This window comes from Macaca thibetana, chromosome 1, assembly GCF_024542745.1.
Source record: "Macaca thibetana thibetana isolate TM-01 chromosome 1, ASM2454274v1, whole genome shotgun sequence".
NCBI classification, from domain to species: domain Eukaryota; kingdom Metazoa; phylum Chordata; class Mammalia; order Primates; family Cercopithecidae; genus Macaca; species Macaca thibetana.
The window spans coordinates 130522694-130542591 of record NC_065578.1 but is presented as its reverse complement, the minus strand read 5'-3'; the positions used below and the strand labels follow the sequence as shown (position 1 = coordinate 130542591).

The 19898-nt window shown below is 45.8% G+C and overlaps 1 pseudogene; it reads right to left on the bottom strand.

The window, feature by feature from the left end:
• Positions 1–12456: 12456 nt before the first annotated feature.
• Positions 12457–19898, bottom strand: part of LOC126953049 (Fc receptor-like protein 2) — a 52381-nt pseudogene continuing 44939 nt past the window's right edge.

Here is a 19898-nt window from a genome sequence, read left to right as displayed (position 1 = left end):
AAAAAAGGACAAAGTCCTTCATTAATGTTCCATTCTGGAGGAAAGTGAGAGGCAGTAGAAAAAATATTAAATACACTAGGTTATGGTAAATGCTATGGGAGACAAATAAAGCAGGATAAAAGATTAGGGAGAGGGAGAGAAGGAGGAATGACTGTTCTTACAGGTAGTCAAAGAAAGCTGTTCTGCTAAAGCCACATTTGGGCACAGACCTGAAGGAACTGAGGGTTCCTAGAAACAGAGGAGCCAAGTTTCTCTGGCTCACTAAGAGCCAAAACAACAATCTGGCCTGTCTCCTCTGGTCCTTTAGCTTCCCTTTTCTCTCCCCCTTTCCTTTAATTCCAAATCCTCACCAGCTCAGTCCATAGCAAACTCACGTCTCTAGAATCTCTTCCACATAAGTCATCCAGCATCCCAGATCTCAGAGCTTAAGACCCCATAGACCTCATCCGCAGCTAGTGGTCCTCAACACCAGTTGTGCACAGCATCTCCTGAGGGCCTTTAATTTTATTATTAGTATTCTTTAACTTTTTGAGTTGGTGTTTAGATCTGTCACCTGGGCTGGAGTGCCATGGCATGATCTCAGCTCACTGTAACCTCCACCTCCCGGGTTCAAGAGATTCTCCTGCCTCAGCCTCCCAAGTAGCTGAGATTACAGGTGTGTGTCACCATGCCTGGCTAGTTTTTGCATTTTTAGTAGAGACAGCGTTTTGCCATCTTGGCCAGGCTGGTCTCGAACTCCTGACCTCAGGTGATCCACCCGCCTCGGCCTCCCAAAGTGCTGGGGTTACAGGCATGAGCCACCATGCCCTGCCCTGAGGGCTTTTTTAAAACACCAGTGCCATTCCCTCATCCCTAAAGATTAATCGTTCTGGGGTGAAGTTCAAGCATCAGTATTTTTAGACATAGCCCCAGGTGATTCTAGTAGACAGCCAAAGTAGAGAGCTGCTAAACGAAGCAAACGCCTGCTTTCCAGACATTGTCTTCAGCAAGCCTGCACACCACACAAGTGTCCTGCCCTCTTATCTCCACTAGCATTTCTTCTGCTTATTGCCAATCTTGTATCACCCTCCCCTCCTGGGGCAACCCCAATTAAGCTGCCCCAACTTTGCTCCATCCTCATCTCTTTAACACTAATGCTCACAATTTGGTCTAGTCAAATTAACTGAGTCTCTTAGAATCTAATAACATAACTCATCAAACTGTAGACATCCTGGGACTGAGTCCCTAGTATCAGTCAGATGATCTAAAGATAAAGCTTGTGTCTTTTCCATCAGACTGGACATATCTTCCTAGGACAGGATATCTGCCTCTCCTATCAAACTTGGGGATTCTTGTGGGGCAAGGCACATGCATGTCACACCGTTCTGGAACTCCCTGAGGGCAGAGCAAAAGCTGGGTAAGCCTTTCCCTATCAGAGAGGTACCTGGCAGAGTAGTTGACAGCAAAGCACATGGGCCCTGAAACCAGACAGGGATTCAAATCTAGGTTCTTCCCCTTCCTTTCTGTGTGACCTTAGACATTTTGTGTGGCTAACCTCTCTAGCTCTTGTTTCTTTGATATGAAAACAGGGATAATAATAGTACTTATGTTATGGAGTAGTTGTGAGGATTGAGTTCATATCCATACAGCCCTTAGAACAATACTAGGCATACAGCATATGCTCAGTAAATGCTAGCTGTGATTATTTTTCAGTTTTGGAGCTTTCCCAAACAGAGATCTTTTGAATCTTCCTCCTGTGGATTTGTCTTCATCCTCATGCACAGAGCCCTGCCCCCAACAGAAGCAGGCAGGCGCGGAGGCGGAGGAAGTAATCCCTAAGGATGCTACTTCACCTGGAAAAAAGGAGAGAAACAGCCAAAGGTTATATATGGAGTTAAGAGAAATATTAATAATTTTTGAGCACAAAAGCACAAAGATCAAGAGGTCAGGGAGTGAGCAGGAAGGCAATTTATGACCATCAGCAGGAGAAGCCACCTTGAGAGACGGAAATGTATTCTTTGTCTCAACGAGGGCTAAGAACAGCAGAACAATTCTATAAATTGTCCTTTTTCCCCCTAGAGAGGTGGAGTATTGTGTCCCTGCTGCTTACCAGAGACAGAGGAGAGAAAGGGTGAGATCCTTATTCTCAGCTTGGAAAATAATCCTGACCCTAAAGGAAACCTCGAGTCCCAAGGGTAAGGGATCACCAGAGGTCACCTTGTCTCTTCCCTGCTGCAGACTATAGCCCAGAGAAGTGACAGTGAGAGATGTACCCCTTGTTCAGAAGTCCTCCCAGCAAAGGGGGCTCTTCATCCCTTCTCCACTTTTGTATCTCCCAGCCCAGGTAACTGCGTAAGTCCTTCCAGATATTCAGCCTTGAGATTTCCTGCTGCTATACCAGTTTATTTCTCTTGTGCTCCTTTTCCTTAAGATGCCCAGCTTTTGAGACGTACAAGAAAAAGGGCAGGGGTAAGGGACTGCCATATGGCAGTGAAAAAAGTCTCCAATCTGCACTGTGAGGGGAGAGTGGGGCAAGAGGAAAGACAGCATCAGTCAAAGTGCCCCAGACCTCTCCTTAGTGGCCAGGGGGCCCTGAGCCTGGGTCCGGCTAGGCTGGCCTCTCTGTAAAGAGTATCTGGTCCTGTAAAAAAAGTGAAGAAGAATTCTGGGCCTGGGGACTGGCGTTTCCTCATCTCAGTTTTGCCACCTATGCTTGGTATCTTGCCAAGGAACAGGGATCTCAGTGGTTGAAATGATAGTTGTTCACCCTCTCTGACATCTGTGCAGAGTGAAGAAGATATTCCAAGGAGGCCCAGATCCCTGATACATTAAGATATGAGGATGCCAGTAAGACGCGCAACAGAGACTAGGCACCGGGGACAGCAGTGAGGTTAAGTGGCCATCTTAGGCCTCCTATAGAAGGGGAAGGTGGTAGACGAAGGAGGTCAGGCTGCATGGATGGGGCATGGGTGTCAGAGGACACTTAAGAAGCAGTGCTGCTATTGAACAAGAAAGACTAGACGCTAGCCACCATAAAGGACTGTCTACTGAGAAGTATCCAAAATATTTAGGGAGAAATGTTTTGGATGGGTTGAAGCTGCTCAGAGGCAGGGACTTAGAAAGAATGACCTTGGCAAAGATAGGCTCCCAGTGTATATATATACCGTGTGCCAGCATTGCCTGCGAATGACTGGGATCCATTCCACACCACCCATTTTCAGCCCTTCCCTTTCCATTGCTTCATATGCCAGCTCCAGTATGGCAGGGGAAGTGTTAGGGGGAGGGCAATTTGTACTAAATGAACCAGTTATCTCTTATTAGGTTTAATGAATATCTCATTGCCTGAATCACGGGGATTGGAAGATCCCTGCTTCCAATGAGTAGCCTGGTTGAGGAGACCTGTTCAGATAAAAGGAGAAGAGTGTTAGCGTTCAGCAACTCAGGCAGAGGCCTTGAGATGGGGAGTGGGTATGTGGGAGGGGGGGGGAAGGGCAGTGGGAAATAGACTTTTTGGAAAAAATGGAGACAGTAATAATGAATTAATAACTCAGATGGGAAGCTGCACAACTGGAGACAGCATGAAGTCCATTCCCCTTAGAGGTGGCAAAATGGTCTGTCAAAGGTCGCAAGGGAAGGCACAGTAGACCTGGGACTAGAACCCAGGCCACTCAGGTTAGGATTCACCTGTGTTTCTCACTAACTCCATCTTTCCCACCCCTGTACCCCAGTCTCATTCCAAATGCCTTTTTTCAGCAAAGACACTCCTGATACCTAAATGGCTCTGACCATTATGTGACTCTAGTCTTCTGTAAGAGTCTGGAAAGCAGAGAATCGAGTGAGCAGGAAGCAAGGGACACTGAGGAAAAGGGAGAAGTCTCTCATCTTCCTTTGGCTCTCGGTTTTAGTTTTCTTGGATTCTGTCCCCAAGCCCAGAGTTTCTTGGCCTTTAACATTCCTCAGTGCTTCCTTGAAGACCTAAAACCACCCACTCATTGGATCCATTTAGTATCAGAACTGGTTTAGAGGGTTATGTTTTATGTTTTCATCCAAGCTAGAAATGAGATTGAGTTTGCAGCTAGGATTATGGCCTGAAGTTCTATTAAGGACACTGAACATCATGGCAGTTGAAGAGTGAAATTAAATAAGGTTCATATGAGTGGAAATATAAGGGCTAAGCTTACTTAACCCTAACTATAAGAGAGCCCGTTAACTTAAAGCACAACTCTTAACAATGTCACTCCAACCCGTATAACCCCCTGGTAGAGGTTTGCTAAGGGTTTGGGTTGAGATTAATTAAGTAATTAGTCCATTCACCCATTCATTCATCTATTCATCCCACAAACATGTATTAAAAGCTCACTCTATGCCAGGCACTGGGAGAAGCACTTGGGATATAAAGAAGAATGAAGCACACCCCCTTGTTGTCCAAAACCTCGTCCTCTAGTGGGAAAGACAGACAGATAATTACAACAGAGTTGGGAAGTGCAGATAGAGAAATGCCTGTGTTTTTTAGTGCAAAACAGGAGTCACTCAACTCAGCTTGCAGGCATCAAGAAAAGTTTCCTAGAAATGGAGATTCAGGATCTTTAGTCAGAGTCTGAGTGTGGCTTTAGATTAGATGGCTCCCCTCTCTGGGCTCAGTTTCCTGCTAACTCTGATGCCCCCATGGTACTGTAATATTATTTGTCTCTAATATTGAATTACGAGATATTCCCTGGGGATGCTTTTTAGTGGGTTCCATCAGGGCCCATAGGGCATTCTGCAAATTCTCTGTGTTTGAGAACTACTTCTGGAAACTTTCGGCTCATTTCCTCTCAAGGAACCAGAGCCAAGATTCTTCCCCAAGTCCAGAGTTGGGGAGCAATTTTCTGACTCCTACTCCTTTCACCTGACTTGGTGCCTTCCTACCTGTGACAGCCAAGCTCCAGGACGGTGGAACTCCTCTCTACTTCCACTGGCTTTCCGGCTTCTGTGCCAGGGAACAGGCCTCATGCTACCTGCCAGGCAGGGTCTGGCTGCTGGCTCAGATGGCATTTCCTAAATGGACAGATGGAGAATGTTGGTTTAATATCTCTCCAGTGCTTCTATTCCAGCCTCCAAGACACAGCCAGCAAACAGGACCTGGTACCAAGTCCTCTCTTCCAGGTATTGGCACTTTCCCCTTTTCTACTAGCCCTTAGCCGTGAGCCTCAATGCTTCCCACATCCATAGGTCTTCCTCATGCAAAGCCCTAGTCTAGGATTTGGGAATAGATCCAGAGGAAAGCTAATTCAGAGGAAAATGTTGTCCCCCAAGTAAAAAACAAAACAGAACAACAACAAACCCTGGCCACTCCTTCAGCAGTCCTCTTTCGAGAATGACACCAACCTCCATTCTATTGTTCAGACCAGACATCTGCGAGTACATACTCTCTTCATCCCCATTCACATTCAAACAGTCTCCAAATCCTGTGGATTGGCTTTCCCAGGTAGTGGCCTATTTGCTTCCATCTTCATTGCCACCACCCTGCTCCATGTGTATTATCTCTTGCCTCAACACCAGCAAGGCCTTTCTGCATGAGCCCAAGCCTAATAATTTTTCTCAAGCTCAAATTTGACCACATGACTCCACTCTTTAAAACTCACCGGGGCTCTCATTGCCCTTAGGATCAGATACAGCAACTTCCCGTTGGTTCCTAGAGCCTGCCTGGAGTACGTTTGCCTTCCCTCCCAACCCCACTGCTCTCCACTCCCCTTCTTATCCTTTATACTCCAACTCCACCAGGCTTCACTAAGTTTTAGGGACTGGCCATATTTCTCTCATTGTTTGGGGTCTTGGCACATGGGGTTCCCTTGCCTGCAATGTTCTTTTCCTCCGAGGGCTCTACCCCAACCTCGCCCCCTAAGCTAAGTGCTACTCATCCCTGAGACCTCACACTAAATGCCACTTCTCCATGGAAGCCTCTCTAATTCCTCCAGACAGCTAGATCACCTTGTTATTGCCTTCAATAACCTTCTATTTCCACTAGTAACATTCATCTCCCTTCTAACTAAGTATTCAGTGTCTGTTTCCCATGCTAGATCATAAGCCCTGTGCAGGTAGAGCCTGTACTGTTGTTGTTCACAGTTGTTACCAGAGTGCCTGGCAAAAAGGGAGATATTTCTGATTCTGAGTTCCACAAAGGATTTCCTGGAGTAGAGAGGAGGCTGGCTCCATTTCAGAGTACAAAGCCTGGGGGCTAGCAATTGAACTGCAGGAGAATATTCTCAACTAAGCAGGCACTTGATAAGTCCAGGAAATCATCCTTCCAAGGAGCTGGGAGAAGACAAACAGAAGTGGCATAAAAGTTTATCTTCTGTTGTTCAGGATGAGTATGTGTGGGGGAGACACTTATTACCTCGAATGTGCCAAGAAAAAAATCCCAGGGAACAGTGAACAAAGCTATAAATACAGCCGAGCGTCGGGTGACATCACCTGAGCACAGTGCGGCGATTTATGGCCAAGTCACACGGCCCTAAAGTGTATTTATAACGGTGTAACTCACTAGTACTTCTCCCTGCCTGCCTGCCCTCCCTCATTTCCCTGTTCAGTGGTGGCCACATTCCTTGTTCTTCTGATGAAACAGGATGGCTGGGCCAGGCACTTGCTCTGGGGGTACTTGGCTACTCTGAAAAGTGGAGCCGTCTCTCCAAAATATGTACTCAGCAACGTGCAATGGCTCTTTGCTTTTTGGAGAATTCTGAACATTTAAGCTGCACATTCAAGGCATGCAAACCCTCTGGCCTTAACTTACCTTCTAGCTTCATGGACAGCTTTGTTACCTTCCAGTTTTCTTCACGTATGTCACAGGGATCCTAATCTCCAACCTATTAGTTCTTCTCTAAAGTCTTCAGGTTTTTACCCCCTTACTTCTTTGCTCATGCTTTCCCCTTTACATGATGTATTTTTCTACCATAATCTCCGGTCAAAACTCCTCCTTCAAGGCCCAACCCAGACACAACATTTTCTCCGAGCTGTCTGATATGAGGACATGCCTTTTAGCTCTCTCTTTCCAAAGCCGCTGACTCTCCACTCCTGGAGGCCACCTGTTCACTATTATAGTCATGTATTTACATAGCTTGTTTCCTCCTCAAACTTTGAAAACCTTCCCCCACACATCTTAGTTCCTCCCTGAGGGTTTGCTCAGTACCTCTCATGTGGAGGAAGCTCAGGGCACATTTTTTCAACCAAATATCTGTCCCTCCTGCCAACCCAGTCCTCCTTGAGCATCTCCAGCATGTCTGGCACTATGCTGAACACGCTATGGGCACTATTTTCAATCTTCATAATGACGAGATAGGAATTATCATTCCCACTTCCATATAGGGGAATTGCGGCAGAGAGAGGCTAAGCAGCTTGCCCAAAGGCACACAGTATGCGAATGTGACCACAGGATGCTCACCCAGTTTGTCAAACTCCACCATGTTTCTTCTATTCCTGGAGACCTTGGGCTGTGTGTTCGACAGCCTAATTTCTATCCAATATCCCAGGGTTTGTATTTTCTTCTCAAAGACACTGCACACAGCCGGCTGAGAGCCTGCCTCTTCACAGAGAGTTCTAATGTGACTTGCTCAGGCACTGGGGTTATCAAAGTGGAGTTTTTGAAGAAGCTTTTCAGAGAATGGCTGCTATGAAAAAGGCAGCCTGGGCCCTGTCTATACTCTGGGGGCCTTCTCCTCCCTTGCTTCATTTACATGGGGAAAAGAAAGCTCAGAGTCAGCTCAGAGAGAGATAAACACTCACCTGCCAGCCGCTCGCTCCTCACAACATGGGCTCTCCTCTTCAGTCTCCACTCCTCTGCTCCTGGATTTTCTCAGGTGATTTTACCACTACCTCTGTTTAGAGTCTAAATGGAGAGAGAAGCAAGGTGGACTGAGAGTCTCCTTCTCACAAACACATCACCAAGTGCTCAGCTCATGGAGAGCGTGGCCTGGAAATCTCCCAAGGTGGATGGGGTAGGTGTAGGGAGAGTTCAGCTAGGCTGGTCCCTGAGTCAGGATCTCTTAACAAGCTGAGGTTGGGCAGTGGGGACAGAGGGCAGCGGGGGAAGCAAGTCAAAGGAAGTTAGAAAAATTATGTCTCTCCAATTCAGCTTGAACTAAGTCACCGCCAACACGTGGCTTAAAGCACTCAATAAAATCCAAAATACTTACCAAGCAAAGTGATTTTGTTGAGAAATTGCTATTAATACTATTAATAATTATTTTCTATTATTGCTCATAATTGAAAAGTGACTAAAAATAATGCTGCATGCTAGAGGGGTTCTCTTTCACTCTATCTCCTCACATAGGCCACTTGTCATCCCAAATTTGGCTGTAGAACACAGCGCATCCACTTTACACACAAAATGTGAAGCGAAGAACGTTTGCCTTTGTCTCTCTTTCTTGATACTTTATTCTTCAACCATGAGAATTCTCCTACAGTTCTAAACTTCCCCTGGTGAATGCATTCATACTAAAATGTAAGGGACTCCATATCCTGCCTCCTCTCATACCCCTACCAAAGCATATTTTAAAAGAGAGCTAGCATTGGCACAATGCTGTAACCAAGGGAATACATTCCTAACAGTGTAATTATAGACCCCCTTATACTTGATAAGGAGGCATTTTGGAGGGATACTAGAGAGACCTTCTCCAGCCCCTGAAATTATGGAGTCTACAGCTGGAGGCAGACTTATCGTAAAGGTAATGAAGCTCACTTGTCTAGGGCCCTCCTAAGGCCCTGGGAGGCGCCCTGTCGGTATGTTCATGTGGTTCTGCATAGAATATGCAAGCGTAAGATATCGTAACTACAATTCATTAAGTCTGATGTCTCTTTCCATTATAATTTTCTCTCTGCCCCACCTCCCCTCAAATTAGGTGGTAAAGGAGCCATGGGTGTTTTGGGGGTCTGCCTAAGTGGAAATTGAGTTGAAAATACATTGAAGTTTTTCTTTTTCTTTTTCTTTTTTTTTTTTTCTTGAGACAGAGTTTTGCTCTTCTTGCCCAGGCTGGAGTGCAATGGCGCGATCTCGGCTCACCGCAACCTTCGCCTCCCGGATTCAAGCAATTCTTCTGTAGCTGGGATTCTCCAAGCAATTCTCCAAGTAGCTAGGATTACAGGCATGTGCCACCATGCCTGGCTACTTTTTGTATTTTTACTAGAGACGGGGTTTCACCATGTTGGCCAGGCTGGTCTTGAACTCCTGACCTCAAGTGATCCACCTATCTCGGCCTCCCAAAATGCTGGCTTGAGCCACTTCACCCAGCCTACAAAAGAAAGCTATGCAAATATTTTTCATAATAGAGCTGTAAGATTTCAGGACAGTTCAGGCTTTCTTATGTAGTAACTAATCTTAAATACTTGTTATAAAGGATAATAGCCAGTTTGTCCTAGATGTAGCAGTCTATCATGAAGTTTATGAACATTATTTTTATCAAACCACCAAGAAATTTAGAACCTACATTTCAGTTTGTTTAAAGGGGTACGTGATGTGGTCCACGATCACCGGCATGTCTAGTTGTTGCTAACTTCTGGTATAGGATTGGCTTCTAGGAATATTCCTACAGCCATTGAGCTGACAGATTCAGGTATCATCATGACATATAGATTCAGAACCTGAGGGTCATGGTGGCAAGAACATGTCCTCTAATGCCTGAACCTGGAAGTAGTATTTGAACTATATGGAGCCAGAAGCCAGTCCGTGGAAAATTCTCCTGATCACGAAACATATAACATTGCAAACAGTGGATTGAGTTCTCACTGGTGCTTTATCAAAATGGAAGTTTTCCCTGTCAGGAATATGTTTAACAAGGTGGGATATACAATTATAAACATACCATACAAAAGTGTTTCCCATTGATTTTTATATGAAATTGTTAGATAGAAATTATTCTGACATTAAGGAGTGAATTGTAACATAAAACTCAGATTATCCTCAAAGAGATACTGCAGTAAGAGGAAAAGACAGATTTCTAATAAGATCTTGGATTATTTAATAATTCAATTAATGAGGAAGAGTAATTCATAGGAATACATTGCAAAAAGTTCTAAATTTCTTGGTGATTTGATAAAAATAAAGTTCATAAAGTTCATAATAGACCACTGCATCTAGGACAAACTGGCTATTATCCTTTATAACAAGTATTTAAGATTAGTTACTACATAAGAAAGCCTGAACTGTGCTGAAATCTTACAGCTCTATTATGAAAAAAATTTGCATAGCTTTCTTTTTCAAATCTGACAATCCCAATTTCTTTTTTTCTTAATAGAAACAGAGTCTTGCTCTGGAGTCTATCCAGGATAGAGTGCAGCGCCACAACCACAGTTCACTGCAGCTTTAAACTCCTGGGCTCAAGTGATCCTCCTGCCTCAGCCTCCCAAAATTCTGGGATCATAGGTGTGAACCACCATTCCTGGCCTATCCTAAAACTATATATGGTATTACCAAGAGCAGATTTATTTATTTATTTATTTATTTATTTATTTATTTATTTTTCTCTAAACAGAGTCTTGCTCTGCCACCCAGGCTGGAGTGCAGTGGAGTGATCTTAGCTCATGGCACCCTCTGCTTCCTGGGTTCAAGTGATTCTCCTGCCTAAGCCTCTCGAGTAGCTGGGATTACAGGTGTGTGCCACCAAGCCTGGATAATTTTTTGTATTTTTAGTAGAGACGGGATTTCATCATGATGGCCAGGCTGGACTTGAACTCCTGACTTCATGATCTGCCTGCCTTGGCCTCCCAAAGTGCTGGGATTACAGGTGCGAGCCACGGCGCCTGGCCTCACGAAATTTTAAAGTTGAAACATATTTTTAAATACTATCAATAGTAATAAAAAATTTTTTTCATCAACCATGCCAGAAGAAAACTGAATTATCTTTCTGCTCTCTCTATAAAAAACTGACAACATCATTATAAAGAATCAATCAAAGAGCATGCTGCCAGAAAAAGTTTAAAAATGCTATATGAATGTGCTAGGCAGTGAATTAATATAAATTACTATGTTATTTTTTCTGGATTTTAAATGATTTTTGATTTGCCAACTCTTTAATTTGCAATTTGTTATGATTCATCTTCTCATTTTAAAAATAAATTTTCAAGTATGTATCTAATTTTGCATTTATACTTTTATCTTTTTTTCCTTTGTGGGAGACCCTGCCTCCAACCAATGTGAGCTTCAGGACCCATAAAATTGGATTCACCTTTGTCCACAGCAATTTTTTTTGTTTGTTTGTTTTTTTGTTTTTTGAGAGGGAGTCTCACTCTGTCGCCCAGGCTGGAGTGCGATCTCCGCTCACTGCAACCTCTGCCTCCCAGGTCCAAGCGATTCTCCTGCCTCAGTCTCCCGAGTAGCTGGGATTACAGGAGCCCGCCAGCATGCCCGGCTAATTTTTTCTATTTTTAGTAGAGACGGGGTTTCATCGTGTTAGCCCGGATGGTGTCCATCTCCTGACCTCGTTATCTGCCCGCCTAGGCTTGCTAAAGTGCTGGGATTACAGGCGTGAGCCACCACCCCCGGCCAGCACTGGTATTTTATTACGGTAGTGTTGAATAATAATAATAACAACAACAACAACAACAACAATGGCAGCACCTTTCCTAACAGTTTGCTATGCATCAGCACTGTCCCAGGGCTTTACATGAGTTATCTCATTTACTCTTCTACGACTATGTTGTCTCCATTTCACAGGTGAAGGAACTGAAGTCCCAGAAATGTTAGGTAACCTGCCCACCGTTATTCAGTTGGGAGACTGCAAAGCTTGTTTCCTCTTTCTGTCTCCCTCACCTTCCCTGACTCCAGAGGGAAGAGCAATGTCCCACTTACTACGACATGTCTTACACAGGGTGCAGCAAAGTCTCAGAAAGGGTTGAGTGACTTGCTGGGCGATGCACAGCAGGCAAATGGCAGCGTTAGACCTCCAGGTCGCAGGGCTTTCCCTCCCACACCAGCAAACACCGACCTCGGCCCAGGCCCCATCGCAGCCGCTGCCTGCCGGCGGACTGAGGCCCTTTGTGGAGGGGATGCTCGGCAGGTGTGACCCAATGGCGGCCTGGGGCGGGGCAAGGGGACAGGGACGCAGGCTGGAGTCTCGCGGAGGAGATGCCTTCAGAACTCCGGCGTCTCCAGGGGCAGCGGCAGGGACTCAGCCTCCCCCCATTTCATTAACTGGAAAATAAACTAGAGCCACAAAGGGCTGAGGGAAGCGGAGGGCCCGGGCCCAGCTGCCGCGGGGTCGAGGGGCGAGGGGCGAGGGACGAGGCGCCGGTGGCAAAAGCAGGGGAGGAGGCGCCGCCCGCTGAGGCAGCCGCAAATCCCTGGCCCGCAGCCCCCAGACTGCAGCCCCTCCCCAGCCTCAGATCCGCCCACCCCCTGCCCCCAGTTAGCACCGAGGAGCCCGGGGAGCCAGTGGACTTTCCGGAGCAAGAGGGAATTTTTCCCCTCGGAATCACTCCACCCAGCTCTGTGGACACAATGGGCCGTCAGATGGCGGGGAGGGCCGGGGGCAGTTCTATATCCTCCTTGGAGCCAAACCTTCTGCTCCCTGAACAGAACAGAGGCACATTGAGAGTGTGGCCCTGGGGAAAATGGGCTGGCCCAGGGGAACATGAGATTTTAAGAGAGAGAGATGAGACTTTTTGTCTTCTGCAACCCTCCCCACCAATCATACACAAAGTTCCTAGCTCTTTTTTGGGGGGGGGGGGGGGGGGGGGGGGGGGGACTAAGTCTAGCTCTGTCGCCAAGCTGGAGTGCAGAGGCGCGATCTTGGCTCACTGCAACCTCCGCTTCCCAGGTTCAAGCGATTCTTCAGCCTCAGCTTCCCGAGTAGCTGGGACTACAGGGGCGCGCCACCACGCCCAGCTAATTTTTGTATTTTTTTTAAGTAGAGACGGGGTTGATTATGTTGGCCAGGATGGTCTCGATCTCTTGACCTAGTGATCCGGCTGCCTTGGCCTTCCAAAGTGCTGGGATTACAGGCGTGAGGCACTGCGCCCGACCCCTAGCTCCTCTTTTCAAAGCTCCCACCCTTTTCATTTTGTCACAGGATCCCCTGAGCTGTGCTTCCCCAGTGCCATCCCAATACCACCCACCTCTGTCCTCCAAGCTCACCCCTTTCCTAGCAGAGCAGTTTCCACTGCCCTCCAGTTCCCTTCTGTATTATACTAATTTTCTAGGGCTACCATAACAAAGTAGCACAGACTGGGTAGCTTAAACAACAATAGTGACTAGGCACCGTGGCTCGTGCCTGTAATCCCAGCACTTTGGGAGGCCGAGGTAGGTGGATCACGTGAGGTCAGGAGTTCGAGACCAGCCTGGCCAACATGGTGAAACCCCGTCTCTACTAAAAATACAAAAAAGTTAGCTGGGTGTGGTGGCGGGCACCTGTAATCCCTGCTACTTGGGAGGCTGAGGCAGGATAATCACTTGAACCCGGGAGGTGGAGGTTGCAGTGAGCTATCATGTCATTGAACACCAGCCTGGGTGGCAGAGCGAGACTCTGTCTCAAAAAAACAAAAACAGACAAACAAATAGTTGATTTTTCCCCTAGCTCTGGAGGCTAGAAGTTAGTTCCAGGTCAAGGTGTTCGCAAGGCTAGTTCCTTCTGAGGCCTCCTTGGCTTATAGGCGGCCTCTTCTCTCTGTGTCCTCACATGGTCTTCCCTGTATGCATACCTGTGTCCTAATTTCCTCTTCTTATAAGAACATCGGTTAGATTAGGACCCGCTTTAATGACCTCATTTTAACTTAAAGACCCTATCCCCAAATATTGTCAATTCTGAGATACTGGGGTTAGGACTTCAACATATGAATTCTGGGAGACCCAATTCAGCCCATAACACCTTATATGTCTAGACAGTCTGCCACCAAATCCTACAGGTCACAGGATCACCTTAGACTGGATGCTGTGACATGCACCAACACACCCTAACACCTTTCCCACTTTTCCCTCCATATTCAGGCCACCTCAGAACTACCTGGCCACACAGGCCCATGTAAGCTGGTAAATATAACCTAGCATACAGGGTTACCAACCTCCTGCTCCCAAGAGCAAAGCTGGCGTCTGGTTTCTTACTCTGTGATTTGGGGGCTGCCTATTGTAGAATCATAGCTCTTCAGTGTCTTTGGTCCTTTAGAAATCTCTTCCCATCCCCCTCCTGCCCCCAATGTTTCAGTGCCTTTAAATCATATATTTTGACTAGTTCAAAGTTTCCAAAAAATGACACAAAACTGAATACATGGAGGAATTTTCTTCTCACCACTTCCACCTACCCTGTTTCTTCCTCAACCCCATCCCTTATAGGGAGTAGGTTTAATTAGCTTCTGCTGTGTCTTCCCAGTGTTTCTTTATGCAGACAGAAGCCCACGCAAATGCATATGTGTATATTCCTCCTTTCTTATACAAATGGTAGTATTCACTGATTTACCCTTTGCATTTTTCACTTAACCATATATCCAGGAGGTTTCCCCATTTCTATAGAGATGGCTTCACTTTTTTCTGTAACAAGTGCATAGTATTTCATTATGTGGATATAAAATGATTTCTTTAACCAATCCCCTGTAGACTTGGGTTGTTTCCTATGCCTGTCCTCTTAAGAGGAGTATCTTGAGGCCGGGCGCGGTGGCTCAAGCCTGTAATCCCAGCACTTTGGGAGGCCAAGGCGGGCGGATCACAAGGTCAGGAGATCGAGACCACAGTGAAACCCCGTCTCTACTAAAAATACAAAAAATTAGCCGGGCGCGGTGGCGGGCGCCTGTAGTCCCAGCTACTCAGGAGGCTGAGGCAAGAGAATGGCGGGAACCCGGGAGGCGGAGCTTGCAGTGAGCCGAGATCGCGCCACTGCACTCCAGCCTGGGCAACAGCGTGAGACTCTGTCTCAAAAAAAAAAAAAAAAAAAAAAAAAAGAGGAGTATCTTGAAAACTTTAATCCACCAAGGTTTCCTAACACCTGGGAAATATTAGGGCCTGGAGGGAAGGCAGAAGGGACAGCAGAAAGGATCCCAAAGTACAGGAGATGTGGTCTCTGGCACTGAGTGTTTCAAATTAATGGGAAAGATATGGCTGCTCTGCTCTGAGGAGTCTTCTGTATGAAAAAGATCCCACAGAAACTCAGACCAGGCACATTTCTTGGATACTGCTTTACTGGTTCAAGACCTCTGGGACTGGTGATATCGCTGAGTTAAAGGGCTAAGATTAGAAGTAAACCTTAAAGGCCAATTTCTTTTCCTGTTTGTATTAGTTATCACTGCTGTGTAACAACATGTCACAAATATAGCAGCTTAAAATAATATACATTTACTTGCTCACAGTTTTGTAGGTCAAAAATCTGGGCAGAAAGAAAGACATGGAAGCTGGAATATGGCAATGGGGAGAGGGGAGGTAGGCAATAAGTAGCCTGGTGGTGTAGAACTCATTATGTAGGGAGAAAGGGGAAGTAGTGGTGCGATCTGAGCTCACTGCAACCTCCACCGCCCAGGTTCTCCTGTCTCAACCTCCCAAGTAGCTGGGACTACAGGTGGGCACTATCACACCTGGCTAATTTTTGTATTTTTAGTAGAGATGGAGTTTCACTCTCTTGGCTAGGCTGGTCTCAAACTCCTGACCTTAAGTGACCCTCCTGCCTCGGCCTCCCAATGTGCTGGGATTACAGGCATGACCACCATGCCCAGCCTCTAAAATGTATCTTTTTCAGTGCTAATGACTGGAATGATGAAACATTCATTCTGTCTTCGTACCCTTTCCCTGTACCTAGCACAGTGCAAGGCAAAAAAGCAGACATTTAATAAATATTCATGGAATTTAAATCACTGATGAGGAGCAAAAGAGAAGGCAGAACTGTGGGTATAGATTCAGGAAGGGAGGAGGAGCTGGGAGACAGGCCAGGGCTGGGCCTATGGGGATAGGCTAGGGGGACAAAGAGCCACCCACCATCAGTACCCCAGCCTGAGCAGACTTGGCAGCCAAGCCCAGTCTAAGTAGCACTTTCTTGCTAAGTGTTCTGTGGGGAGGTGTAATGTGTCTCTATTTAAAATTAATTTTTCAGAATTGGAAGCCCTACTCTGAAAGGCAGTGCTCCCTTGGTGGCTTCTGGCAGGATTGGAAAGCCATAACTTTGGAGAGAAACACAATAAACCAGAAATTTCCTCCCAGGTGAGCAAGAAACTGCCTCTCTCCTTCTGAACAGAGCATTTTCCAGAACTTTGCTCATCAAGTAGCTGGTTTTTGAGTCATTTCTTCTGTTTGTAAGTGAACCGCATTCTAGTCAACTGTCTGTTCTCTCTGATGGATGGGACAGAGGCCTAGGCAATCAACGTATAAGAGAGAACACAGAAGTAATTTCTCTCTGGCTAGGGGCTATGTTTCTGTATTTACATGTGAATGGAGTAGCGTCTGATGTTGGAAAATTTGCAGTGCTTGCTGCCAATAAAGAAACACCACTCTGTGGTGGACTTTGGAGAACTTGCTCAGTTCAACAAATGTTTACAAAGGATGTAGGCGCTAAAACCACAAAGACTCATTCATTCATTCATTCATTCATTCAACCAATATTTATTGAGTGCCTACTACATGCTAAGTGTTGTACTAGGCACAGAAGAAACAGCAGTGATAAAAGTAGAATCCCCCAAATCTCTGCCTTTATGAAGGGGAAATAAACAGTTAATATTATAAATAAGTAAAATGCATATTCTGTTAGGTAATGATAAGTACTAAGGGGACTAAGAAGAAAGTGGGGAAATAACATATTGGGAGGTGGGAAGCGTTTACCAGGAAAAGACTTACTGAAAAGGTGACATTTAATAACAACTTAAAGGAGATGAGGGAGTTAGAATCCAGAAATCTGGAGAAAGTATTCTAGAGAGGCCTCAGCAAATGTGAAGGCTGTGAGGTAGGAGCACATTTAATGTGTTTGAGTAACAGCAAAGACGTGGAGGTGTAACTCAAGCCCAGAGGATGAGGAGAATAGTAAATGATCAGAAAGGCAGTGGTTAGAACGGCAATTAGCAGCTGTAGAGGTCACTGTAGAGATCTGGGCTTTTCTATTTTTTTTAGACAAAGTCTTGCTCTGTTGCCAGGGCTGGAGTGCAGTGGTACCATCTCTGCTTACTGCAACCTCCGCCTCCTGGGTTCAAGCAATTCTCATGCCTCAACCTCCTGAATAGCTGGGTTTACAGGCACGTGTTACCACGCCTGGCTAATTTTTGTATTTTTAGTAGAAATGGGGTTTCACCATGTTGGCCAGGCTGGTCTTTAACTCCTGACCTCAGGTCATCCACCTGACTTGGCCTCCCAAAGTGCTGGGATTATAGGAGTGAGCCACTGCTCCTGGCTGACTCTGGGCTTTTAATACCAATAAGATGTGCTACCAATGGAAGGTTTGAGCAGAGGGATGATTGCAATATGGCCTGACTTATGCTTTAACAGAAACACTTTGGCTGCCATGTCAAGGATAGAGGGCAAAGGGAAAGGGGCAAAGGCAGAGAGCCATGGGGGGGACTACTCAACCATCTGTGAAGAGTGGCTTGAGTTAAGATGAGAGCGGGGGTCTGGATTTCTCTTGAAGACAGTATGGACATGATTTATTGATAATTAGACGTGAGGTATGAGAAGAGCAAAGTCGAGGATGATGCCTGCAATCTCAGCCTGCACAACTGGAAGGATGAAGGCAGTGCCATCTGTTGTGACAGAAAAGAAAGCAGTAGGAGCAGGTGGGGGGCATGAGGAAAGAACACTAACTTGTTTTTTGACATATTCAGTTTGAGGTATCTCTTAGACACCCAAGTGGAGAAAGTTACTATATAGTTGGATAACAGAATATAGAATTCAGGAAAGAATATTCTGAGCAGACTTGGGAGTCATTAGCATATAGATGGTATTTAAAGCCATGAGACTGAATGAGATCACCTAAGATGTGAGTGAGTGTGGATAAGAAAAGAGAAGAGGTCTGGGGATTGAAATTGGGGGCGCTCCAATCTTTGGAGGTCAGGGAGAAAAGAAGGAACCAGCAAAGGAGACATTGAAGGAGAGTGGAGACAAACTCAGGGGAGGGTGGTGTCCTGGAAACCAAGGGGAGAAAGAATTTCAATGAGAAAAGAGTGGTCAGCTGTATCAAAGACTGCAACCTTCCTGGTGGGGTAGTGGGGGTTAAGGCCTGCCTGAAGTGGGTTCGAAAAAGAATGTGAGGAAAGACATGAGAAACAATGAGTATGGACAATGGTGTGAGACATTATGCTGTATAAAGAAGGAAATAAAAGGGTGGTAACTACAGAGGGAAGTGGGGCCAAGATTTTTTCTTTAAGATTGGAGAAACAAGGATGAATATGGTATAGTCTGTTCTCAAGTTGCCATAAGTCTAGCGGGAGACAGACACACAGGCAGAAGAGATGGCATAGAGCTGTTTACAGGGGTCTGTATCAGTGCACCCCAGAGAGAATTTAAACTCTAGGCTAATTTGGATGTTTTGCTCCATCCGAATCTTATGTTGAAATGTTGGAGGCCAGGTGTGGTGGCTCATACCTGTAACCCCAGCACTTTCGGAGGCTGAGGCAGGCAGATCACAATGTCGAGAGATCGAGACCATCCTAGGCAACATGGTGAAATCCCATCTCTACTAAAAATACAAAAAAATTAGCCTGGCATGATGGCACATGCCTGTAGCCCCAACTACTCAGGAGACTGAGGGAGGAGAATTGCTTGAACCCAAGAGGCGGAGGTTGCAGTGAGCCGAGATCGTGCCACTGCACTCCAGCTTGAGTGACAGAGCAAGACTCTGTCTCAAAAAAAAAAAAAAAAAAAGAAATGTTGGAGGTGGGCCTAGTGGGAGGTGTTTGAATCTTGGGAGTGGATCCCTCATGAATGACTTGGTGCTGTCCTTGCAGTAATGAGTGAGTTCTCCTTCTATTAGTTTACATGACATCTGGTTGTTTCAAAGAACCCAGCACCTCCTCCCTTCTATATTGCTCCCTTTCTTGCCATGTGATACACTGGCTTCCACTTTGCCTTCCACCATGATTGGAAGACTCTTGAGGCCTTACCAGAAGCAGATGCTGCCACCATGCTTCTTGTACAGCCCACAGAACTGTGAGCCAAAAGATACCTCTTTTCTTTATGAATTACCCAGCCTCAGGTATTTCTTTATAGCAATGCAAAATGGACTAACAAAAAAATTGGTACCAAAAAGTAGGGCATTGCTATAAAGATACTTGAAAATGTGGAAGCAGTTTTGGAACTGGATAACAGGCAGAGGTTGGAAGAGTTTGGAGGGCTCAGAAGAAGACAGGAAGATGAGAGGGAATTTGGAACATCTTAGAGATTTGTTAAGTGGTTTTGACCAAAATGCTGATAGAAATATGGAAAGTGAAGGCCAGGCTGATGAGGTCTCATAGGGATAAGGAATTTATTGAGAATTAGAGCAAAGGTCACCCTTGTTATGCCTTAAAGAACTTGGCTGTATTGTGTCTGGGCCTAGGAGCTGGGGAAGGTTGAACTTAAGAGTGATGACCTAGGGTATCTGGCAGAATTTCTAAGCAGCAAAGCATTCAAGATGCACATGGCTACTTCTAACAGCCTATTATCAGATGTGAGAACAAAATAATGACTTAAAATTGGAAGTTATAATTAAAAGGGACGCAGAGCATAAAACTTCTGAAAATTTACAACCTGGTTGGATGGTAGAGAAGGAAAGAGCATTTTCAGAAGAGGAAGATAAGCTGGCTGTGGAGCAACCACTTGCTAGAGGGATTAGCATGACTAAAAGGGAATCAAGCGCTAATATCCAAGACAATGGGAAAAAGGCCTCAGAGGCATTTCTGAAATCTTTAAGGCAGCCCCTCCTATCACAGGCCCAGTGGCCTAGGAGGAAAGAATGGTTTTGGGCACCAGGCCCAGGGCCCTGCTGCTCTCTGTAGCCTCAGCATACTGTCCCCAC